This window comes from Otolemur garnettii, unplaced genomic scaffold, assembly GCF_000181295.1.
Source record: "Otolemur garnettii isolate 467f Iridium unplaced genomic scaffold, OtoGar3 scaffold00024, whole genome shotgun sequence".
NCBI lineage: Eukaryota > Metazoa > Chordata > Mammalia > Primates > Galagidae > Otolemur > Otolemur garnettii.
In genome coordinates this window covers 21,803,729-21,814,544 of record NW_003852419.1, presented here as the reverse complement: position 1 = coordinate 21,814,544, position 10,816 = coordinate 21,803,729, and the positions used below count along the sequence as shown (strand labels likewise).

The following is a 10,816-nucleotide window of genomic DNA, read 5'->3' as shown; positions in this document are numbered from 1 at the left end:
TTTCCTGTAGCTTCCTCGTCAGGTCTAAGGTACTGGTACTGAGCTTTCCTAACACCCCCGTGCGGGGACATTTCCTGTAGCTTCCTCGTCAGGTCCAAGGTACTGGTACTGAGCTTTCCTAACACCCCCGGTGGGGGCATTTCCTGTAGCTTCCTCGTCAGGTCCGAGGTACTGGTACTGAGCTTTCCCAACACCCCAGGCGGGGGCATTTCCTGTAGCTTCCTCCTCAGGTCCGAGGTACTGGTACTGAGCTTTCCTAACGTCCCCGGCGGAGGCGTGTCTTGTGCTTCCTCACTCCCAGCGCAGGCTGGTGGTTTTAGCAATCCTGCGGGGAGGAGGCCAAAAATAAATGCAAGGCTGGCGGATGGAGCACATGCGGGGTACCCTCTCAACGACCTGGCTTATCTCCTGTGTACAGTACTCACTAGAGTGAAAGAACACTGGTCACCCAGACCTCTTTTCTCCCAAATAGTTAACAACTGCTCATTCCTGACAGTTGCCTTCCACAGGCTACAAATACTTGTGTATTCATCAGCATCTTTAGTCATGGTCCCTAAAAGAAAAGCGAAGGCAAGCTCAGGAAGTATATTCTAGTCTCAACGAGGGAGGGATGTCTTTGTTAGGGCTGTGTTATTTTAACATTCACAGCCTCCTTGCATGGCGGAGTATGGGTTGCCTATGGTGATGAAGACACACAGAGCTCTTCACTGCTGTGTCTGTGTCCTGCGGACTCCCAAGTTGGCTCCTGGAACCTACAGCCAAGGCTCAGGTTGCCAACCCTTTCTCTGCACTGGGTTGGCCGCACTGCCATAGAGGGAAGGTGCTCTCTCTTCCCTGAGGCTTGGACTCCAGGGCCTGGCAGCCCCACCAGGCCCTTGCCTGGGATGAAGGTAGGAACTGACTGGCCTGTCCTCAAAGGGGTCCCTAAGCAGGCAGAGGGAGAGACGTTTATGAACCCAGACTTGATATTCCATAGGCCTCCTGAATTCTTTTGGTTCTAGATCTTTTCAATCTTGTCCAGCCCTGTGTGAAAGATCAGAACTTTGTGACAATTTCTAGAAGGAAAGTGCCCAGTGCTGAGTAGGTCCCAGAGTGACTTACAGGCTGTTAGAGGCTAGGGCTATGTGGGGTTGGCATTCTTGTCTTTGCTTGGCTTAGTAGACAGGCAGGAATTGCTTGCTCTTGGAAGGCAGTGCCACCCTGACACTGGGCTGGCCGAAGTAAATCCAGGACACAGGGCTGGGATTGGAGATTAGAAGCCATGCCCCTACCTAACAACCAGGACAACAACACAAAGGGCCTCATCTGCTGGCCAAGCAGGAGGGGATGGGCTGACCAGGCAGGGTTGAGACTGTCACCCAGTACAGAGCCAGGCAGCTGCAAATGAAACACAGGCCCCAAAGGCTCAGACAGGCATTCAATCTTTTCCAGAGCCAAGAAATCCTGGCTAGAAACTTGACTACAGAGCGAGGAAAGGCACAGGGAAATATTTGAAACCAGGCGAGACCCCTGGTAATGTTGGACTCCTGACAAACAAGGAGCAGAGCCAACTGCTTTTTCCCGCCTGGCCCAAACACAAAAGCTGAGCTAGCCAGAGAGGACCCAGGAGAGGTGGTAGAGCAGCCTGGGAGGGACACAGCAGGAAGAATGAAGCAGGCAGTGGGGTATTTTTTCACCCTGCTCAAACCCTAGTGTTCTCCCCCCAACAAGTCACAGAGGGGCCTCCCACTGGCTTCACACCTGGGCAAGGCCACATGGACCACCGGAGGCTCCCCTGGAAATGCCTACGTGGCAGTGAGCAGTACACTTCCATGGCTGGCTGCATGGGCCGGCCTCCAGCTGAGGAAGAGGAGTTAGCAGGGAAGATGTTGAGGGCAAGGCAGCCTCCATCCCTGCTGTGGAGGGACTGACCTTGGCCTCAGAGCAAACCCAGTCCTTAAACCACATGCTTAGGCTGCTTTTTAAAAAATGAACTTGCACGGTAGCATGTTATGAGTAAGATTTATAACCTACAAAGGGGTGTTCTTTTATTCATATTACCTGTTCCGTGTGAAGGGGGATTGCTTTTTAAAAGTTCTAAAATTAAAGAAAGAAAGATAAATCATCCTGTGTGTCGAGGATGGATCTGATGCCTCAATTCTCTTTATCCTTTTCTAGATCTTGAAAAAACAAAAGAATAAAAAGAAATATGCCACAGTATGATAGCTTCTTTAAGAAAAAGCTTCTTTCCGAGTATAAAAGTAGAACATGCTCTATAAGAAGAAATGCAGGCAAAAAAATGCAGAAAAGGGAGGAAAAGCCACCTATCATCTCCCCACCAGCGATAGCCCTGATACATTTGGTAAGTTTTTCCATGCTATTATATATGTATGCAGATGTTATTTATTTTTTGTGTGTGTGAGATAAAATTGTTAACATAAGAGGGTTCTCAGCCTCCTTCCTGTTCCTGCCCACTGAAGAAAATCCTAAATTTGCCTATTTGGTTTCCCTTCACTTCTCTCTTAAGGGTTAATATTCTCCGGGAAAAGCAAAGAGTAACTCCCGATAAAGCAATTGAGAAGGATAAGAAAGAGGGGACCTCTTGGGGACTGGAATTCAGTAGGGTTCTTAGATTTTAGCACATTTTATGTTCTGAAGCAGCTATAGGGTGCTAGATAGTAGGACACGGAGGAAAGGGGTTTCCAGATGGGCTCATGTGGTTATGACCCAGAGCCTTTTTAATATTCTTCCCGTGATTAAATAATAGAATTTATTTTGTATTAATTTTGGCTATTAAGCGAGGCACTAAGTCTATAGAGTGATCGAACTCCAGGGTTTATAATGGTTGTGTTTTTTTAAAGCTGAGGTCATACTACATTTGCTTTTTAGATCCTTGTTTTCAAAACTGAATTTCATGCACAAGTCAGTAAATGCAGGTACATGTTAACCTTATAAACAGCTGCATGATGATCCTTAATTCATCTTCACTGTCATTTATTTAACCCCTCCACTGTTGATGCCCATATATGATGTTTCCATATTCCTGTTGACAGTTACCCAGGAGCCATCCCTGTGTGTATATGTCTTTGCGCTCTTGCTGAATTTTCCCTTAGGATATTGTCTGTAGAGCAAAATGAACACAAGCACCTGTGGGGCTGGGGTTCTGCTCTCAGTACAGTAGAGCTGCTCAGGGAGATTGCAGTGGGCCCAGATCCTTTGCACCTGGTAGGGAGAAAGGGCTAGAGGGCATGAAAGCCCAGGAAGGTGCTATGGAAGATCAATTTTGCTGCCCTCTGGGGAATTACTCTTTCCTTGTTCCATAGTTACCCTTTTAGCCCATGAACTTTGGGTGGTGGTGACTACAGACTTTGCCTCCCACCCTCCTCCTAGGCTGGCTCCTACCCTAAACCAAGCCGGTCAGAGGATTTCATTTACCCAGGAGTCCTGGGTGATCAGTCCAAGAATGTGTCTATATCTACATGTGTCTGTATAACTCACGCCTAAAAGATATCTCTCTTATTTGCTCTGCATCACATGACATCAGAACTGGCAGTGTCCTTCCATGCAAGAGGGCTCTGAGATGAACTTGGAGCTGAAAGATGGAGACAAAACCCTGATCATGACACTGGAGCCCAGGATGCAGCCATGTGTAAAGTCAGTAGCAGGGTTCCTTCCAGACTTTTTAGGTGGATGAGCCCATATATCTCTGTTTCTTTTTTTCTCCCCAAATTGTCATTAGATTTTATTTTTTAAGCATTGGGGGGTTTTTATTCTCTTTTTCTTTTTATTGAGAGGAAATTTACATAACAAAATTTACCATTAACCATTTTAATGTGTGCAGTTCAGTGGCCTTTCCAATTCACAAGACTGCGCAGCTGTCACTTCTGTCCAGTTCAAGACGTTTTCATCATCCCAGAAGGAAACCTCCTACTCATAAAGCAATTATTTGCTATTCTCCCTTCCTGTCAACCCCTGGAAGCCACTGGTAGCTTTACCTATTCTGGAAGTTTCACATACCTGGAATCATACAACAGGGGACCTTTCATGTCTGGACTGTCTCACTTAGCTTAATGTTTTCAGGTTCATCCACATTGTAGAATGTTGAAGGTACTTCATTCCTTCTAAGGGCTAAACAGCATATCCACACCATCCCACTGTGTGGATATACCATCTTTTGTTTATCCATTATTAGTTGTTGGACATTGGGTTGTTTTTACCTTTGGCTACTATGAATATTGCTGCTATGAACATTCATGTACAAGTAGTTGTTTGAATACCTGTTCTCAATTCTTTGGGGTATAGACCTAGAAGTGGAATTGCTGGGTCATGTGGCAATTCTGTGTCTATACATTCCTTTTCTATCTTAAACTAGAGTAAAGTGGGTTTCTATTCTGGGCAATCAAAGAGGTCATGACTTACACAGGTCTTGAAAGAGACACCAGCCTGGCCAAGTGGGCAGCAGCAAGGTAAGCATTCTGCCTGGAGAGTGGCAAGCTGTGGAGATATGGGAAGCGGAGTAGGGAGGAAACATCCAGTGGGAGTGCCACCTGATACACTGGGGTTTTCTGGACAAGTAGCAGGGCCATGTTGTCTGGAAGACCCAGGGAGAAGAATGGTCCAGCAGTTCTTTGGTAACTCAGTGCATGGGAGAAACACCCGCCTCCTCCTTCCTTTCGTGCCCTGCACAGAGAGGGGCCAACAGGGAGTAATCCGGGTGGGAAAGAACATCTTTTCCTTTTTAAATGAGGAGTTTGATTCTTTTGTAGTTCATAAGCATGATGATTGGGTTTTCATGCCCAATAAGTGAGCCGTGCCTCCCTCAAACCTTGTTATTCCATCAGCGTGTTACCCTTCTGACGTAAAACAAAGAGAAAGAGAAAGTTTTGTTTTACTTTGTTTCCCACACAGAACTCCGCAAGGATTGATTTCTCCATTCTGGTGAGCTGCAGGTCAGCCCTCAGAACCACGTTTGAGGGTGGCCAGCCATCTTCAAATATGTCTTCTCTGCCTGGGGGCACAGGTAGAGTGAAGGCCCTGACCCAGCTTAGACAAGAAATTGGTGGGGCCTCTGCTCCCATTCCTTCATTCTTCTCTCCACCACTGTCTGCAGCCAGGTTGTTATCATTTCATTTTGGGGAGATCAGACCAGGACAATTGAAATCCATGTTTCTGCTCACTCTGATTGAACACAGGTTCAGATTGTCTTCAGGGTAAGACTTACATCCTCACTGTAGAATATACTATGGGGGCTGGTGCCCTACTCCTTTGCGCTGCCCCTGTCGAGCACCTTCTATGTGTCATGCTAAGTTAGGTCTCGGGGAAGAAGGGATGGGCAGGGACATGAGATGCAGGCACTAGGAAGATGAGTAAAACAGGGCTCCGGCCCCTGGGAAGGGTGCAGCTCAGTAGAGGACATAAAAGGGGCTCAGGGGAAGCAATAGAAGCATAAAGGAGAACTGGAAAATGACAAGGGTAGGGAAATTTTCTATCTCTTTGATAAACATCTATTTACTTAGTGGAATATATATTTTTAAATTTTAATCAAAGCAATACCTTCTTATAGTTTAGGAGCTAAGGCCTTGTGCCGACAGCCAATTTACCAGTCACGTGAGTGTGCCCTCTTAGAGGGAATCCTCTGGCCCGTGTCAAGCCTTCAGATGGCTCCAGCCTTAGCTGGCTTATTGGCTACAACCTCATAAGAGACCCTGAACCAGAACTGTTGAACTAAGTGACTCCTGATTTACTGACCCACAGAAAATGCTCAAGATAATACATGTTTATTGTTAAGTGGTTACGTTTCTGGGTTATTTATTACACAACAAGGGAGAACTACTGCATAATGTTTGCTGTTGTTATTTGGGGGAGGTCAGTATCCCTGAGCAAAGAAGCTGGGGAAGATGTCCTGACTGAGCGATGCTGTGAATGGGTTTTTCATTTTTTAATTTTTATTTTAAAGACAGAGTCTCAGCCTATTGCTCAGGCTGGAATGCTGTGGTCTGACCATAGCTCACTATATCCTCAAATTCTGGGCTCAGGCAATCCTCCTGACTCAGCCTCCTGAGTTGCTGGGACTATAGGAACATGCCACCATACTCAGTTAATTTGGGGGAGGGTAGGGACACGATCTTGCCATGTTGCCTCAAGTGATTCTCCTGCCTCGACCTCCCCAAATGCTGGAATTATAAGTGTCCACCTCACCCAGCCTGTGAACAGTATTAATAGCTAGGACCACCTTGCTTCTGGATTGTTTACAGTAATAACATGGTAGGCTAAGGATCATCTGGCCAAGTTACAAATCTTCCTTCAAAATGAGAAGTGTGCCTTCGAAGTCAGTGGTCTTAGGAAGAGATGCCTGGGCTGGCAGACTTTGCTCACAGATGACCACCAGTGCTCAGGTAACACAAATCAAAGTGGGAATTCTGGGGCTACTGACCTAATGCAGCTTCCACGGCTGGGGATTGCTGGAGCACATTCATTAGTAAAAGTAGGCCTCAGCAACAGGTTCATTTGGGTCTGGCCCACGTTGCCAGAGTGTGGAAGCTCAGGCCTTTCCACAAACCTCTGCAGTGTTGTCTAGCAAAATGGCTTTCTTCCCTGTCACCAGGCACTGGACAGAGCTGTGGGGCACAGGACAGTGGTGTTGCATCAGCTAATGTGAGCTCATGTCCAAGAAGTCCCCACCCTCACCCTCTCAGTACCTGAGCTTTTGGGAAATCAGCGCTATTTTCAGTCTCTGGGTTTTCCTTGTCATTAGGAGTACTAAGCTCCTCGGAAACAGGTCACCACAAAGGAGCTGAAAAGTAGGAAGACGAAACAAGAGCCACACAGCCCCAAGAAGACAGTTGTCAGCTGGAAACTGTGGAGACTGTTCTCAGCTGGCACCAAAGGTTCATCCCTTAACTCCTGATACCTAGGAACCTACGTATGCTTAAAAACAGAAAGAAATCTCTCAAAAATGCTGCTTGCCAGTTGAAAAGTTGGATGGATTCCAAGCAGAGCACCACCTCCCGAACCCATACACTTTTATCAAAAGTCCTCTCAGCAGTGACCTCTGGGAGACAACCACTATCTTTGGGCTTCTTTTGGTAAGGGTCTTCTCAGTGACTGAATGGTCAACCAATCTGAGCCTCCTTCCTTTTACGAAGTTTGATATAAAACACTTGAAGAGCATTTTAACACTTCTGCATTTTCTGCTGTTTGTTCCTTTCTTTTCTGGTTTTGCTGCTTAGTGACAGATATCCCACAATATCTGCCTCCCTGTGGCTATAAATGGAAGCAGTTGAGAAATGACCACTTTCCAATTTTCCCACATCCCTTGGGAAGAAAGGACATAACACTTGGGGTTGGGCTTTTTAAGGACCAAGTGTTTACAAGTCTTCCCTCCTCCAACAGAGACCCATAGATAGTAAAGGAAACAAATCCATCCAACTGGTTTCTTACAAGCCTTCCTGAAGCATTTGATGAAGGAGGCTCTTTGGAGTAACCATTAATACTGACTTCCAATTCCCAAAGGAAATTGAATATTTCCATGCACTGCCTGGAGGGTATGTGAAGAAACTGATGTTGAAAAAATTACACGGCTCGGCACCTGTGGCTCAAGTGGCTAAGGCGCTAGCCATGTACACCCAAGGTGGCGAGTTCGAATCCAGCCCAGGCCCACCAAACAACAATGATGGCTGCAACCAAAAATAGCCGGGCATTGTGACGGGCGCCTGTGGTCCCAGCTACTTGGGAGGCTGAGGCAGGAGACTCGCTTGAGCCCAGGAGTTGGAGGTTGCTGTGAGCTGAGATGCCATGGCACTCTACCCAGGGGGACAGCTTAAGGCTCCTGTCTCAAAAAAAAAAAAAAAAAGAAAGAAAAGAAAAAATTAGACGTAGGTTTCCTAGAAATAACCACGGTTTGTGTGGAGGGGTTTCCTTGGCCTCCACTCATGTCATGAATGGACAATGTCAGTGCCACAGCTGAAGGGCAAAGGGTGTGTGAACCAGGTGTCCTGGCTGGGTGCCATGGCTCATACCTATCATACCAGCACTCTGGGAGGTGGAGATAAGTAGATCACCTGAGCTCAGGACTTTGAGACCAGCCTGAGCAAGAGCAAGACCCCCTGTCTCTAAACCTAGCTTGGTGTTGTGGCAGATGCCTGTAGTCCCAGCTACTCAGGAGGCTGAGGCAAGAGGATCACTTGAGCACAGGGTTGGAGGTTGCTGTGAGCTATGACACCATAGCACTCTACCAAGGGCAACAAGGTGAGACTGTGTCTCAAAATAAAACAAAAAATGAGATGTCCTCAGCAGCAACTTCAGACAAGGCTGGCATGAAAGGCAAGCAAAAATGAAATCAAAGTAAAATACTGCTAAATGTTTCTCTTGCCATTTGGATCACATTACCCTTAATGATTTGTAATTTTACATTTAAAGCTATTATCTTTTGGCAAACACCTAGACTTTAAATAAGTGTCTGTGACTTCCAGAGACTGCGGCAAACTGTGCTGGTAGCCCACAGCAAGATCCAGAGTGAGGATTTCCACACCAGAGTGCAGCTGTCCAGGGAGGTGGCACCAGCCTCCATAGCACCAGGCTAGCACTTAGTCATTGCTTTGGTGACTGTCATCCTGGCAAGGGCTTTAAGCTACTACCTTCCATTGACTCCCATTTTTTTCTGTACAGAAAGAATCTAGTGTCTTGCATTCCCTCCCCAGTACCCTAGGACTGACTATCTGGTGAGTGATGCCAAAGGATCATCCCTTAACTCCTGACATCTAGGAACCTACGTATGCCTAAAAACAGAAAGAAATCTCCCAAAAATGCTGCTTGCAAGTTGAAAAGTTGGATGGATTCCAAGTAGAGCACCACCTCCCTAACCCCACACACTTTTAAGTGACTAAAGACTGAGGAATGTTAGGGGGTTATCATAGAACATTCTGATCCTTTTGTCAGAGCCTGAAAGCTCTTTGGACAATTGGCTACACAGAAATTCAACCAGCATGGAAGGACAAGCAGAAGCTTTCTGAGTGGACTAGGTGGGGAGGTTGGCCATTTCTCCAGGAATACGTACTCTGCACACTGATAGGTACTAATATAGTTAAAAGAAGTAAGGCATTTACATAAAGTTCCTGGCCAGGGTCTTGCATCTAGCACATAGTAAGTCTGTCAGTTAGTTTGTTCTTTTTCTTTCTTTTTTTAAGTAGGAAAAATATTAACTGGAAAGTTAGCTCTTTCTATTCAACAAATTTCCCTAAACTTAGTGGCTTAAAAACAATAAACACTATTTAGTTCACAGTTCTGCAATTCAGCATATTTTAGCTGGCTCACTCATGCTCTGAGGTTGCTGCCTGATGGGCTAGGGGCTGGCTGGTCTAGGATGACCTCAGCAGAGGCAGCTCCTCTATGCCCGACGTGGCACTTCATTCTCCAGCAGGCTAGCCCGGGCCTGTTCACATGAGTTCCCAGAGAGAGAAGCCGGCAAGAGGCTCAGAACTGCACAAACAGCATCCACTGCATCCTATTGGTCAGAGTGAGTCACTGGGGCAGTGCTAGCTCAAGGAGAGGAGAGATTGCCTACCCTCCTTGATGGGGGAGGGTGCAAAGTCATTTTCCAAAGGGGTAAGAACATGGGAGGGGTGAAAGACTGTGGCTGTTTTTCTAGTCTCCCACTGTAAGTTCCCATAAATTCTGTAAGCTTGGAGAGTTCTTCAACCATTTCCCAAAGGAATTATATTGACATGTTAGTTGACAAGGCCAGGAGGAAAAGCTACATAGGAAAGCAAGACCATCAGACTGGTGAAGCATCTTTGTTAGTGTGTTTGCTCCCCCAGTAACCGGCCCCACAGAGGGTCCTTCCCCTGACCCAGACCTGCTCCCTATTCCTGGTAATGTGAGATCCTGGCTGAGCCTTAGCCCAGTCTTGAGACCTGCCTCAGGACACCTCAGGAACAATCCTGTTCATTCCCCTGTGAGCTACTCAGCTTTTCAATGGAGTAATTACAGACTCTCTGAGAAGAATCAAAACTCCGCTCCAGGAGTCCCGGGCTCATCACCCAGGTCTGAAATGTTTACTTCCCTCTTATTTGGAAATTCACAAGTGGTTAGTAACACAGCCAGCATCTATGAGATCACCCTATTCCTTAAGGTGGCTGGATACGTGGAGAGAAGCATGAAGAGACCCAGCTCTGTCGCAATGTGTGCTGACTGGCTTTTGTCACGTTTTCAGGTGAGGCAAATCTGCTTAGGGATCTCCCGTCAGGAGTGGGAACTGTCTTCCCTTCCTTCTGAGTCCTATTCCACATGCCATATTGCATATGGGCTGTGTGGTTCTATTTTGATAGCAGAGCCGATACTGTTGGCTTCTCATCCTCACACACAACACTCTTTTTTCATCTTCTAACTGGAGGTGAGTGTGTGACACCACACTGATGTACGAAAAGGAGGCAAAGTAAGCCCAGTGAAGCTTCTGAAATATCTTGTTTTCCTGATTGAAAAAAACAAACAAAAAAAAAGGTGGGCCAGCATTCCTTTTGCCCTTCCTCCTTCTTCCTGCCTGGAATATGGATGTGAGTCAGGAAGTACAGCAGCTATCTTGTGACCATGAGGACTGAAGACACGAGCTGAGGAGGGTAGAACCGAATGAAAGAAGGAACTTGGGTACCTGATGAGAAGCTGTATCAGCCCTAGGGTCAAGCAAATTAGTACAAGTCACTGTTGGTTGGGTTTTTTTCTTGTATGCAGCCAAACAAATTCTTTACTGATACAAGGCAGGATCCTTGTTGGTTCCAAAGAAAATTAGATTCACAGAAATGTAACTGAAAGTTATGAATTTCTTTTTTTTTTTTTTTTTTTT

General features: G+C 46.3%; 1 non-coding gene across 1 annotated transcript; it reads left to right on the top strand.

Annotated features, from left to right (window-relative positions):
* The first annotated feature begins 4,733 nt into the window (after positions 1–4,733).
* On the top strand, positions 4,734–4,838 carry LOC111724629. Its single transcript, XR_002772894.1, has one exon. It is a non-coding gene; the product is annotated as a small nucleolar RNA U13 (small nucleolar RNA).
* The last annotated feature ends 5,978 nt before the right edge of the window (positions 4,839–10,816 follow it).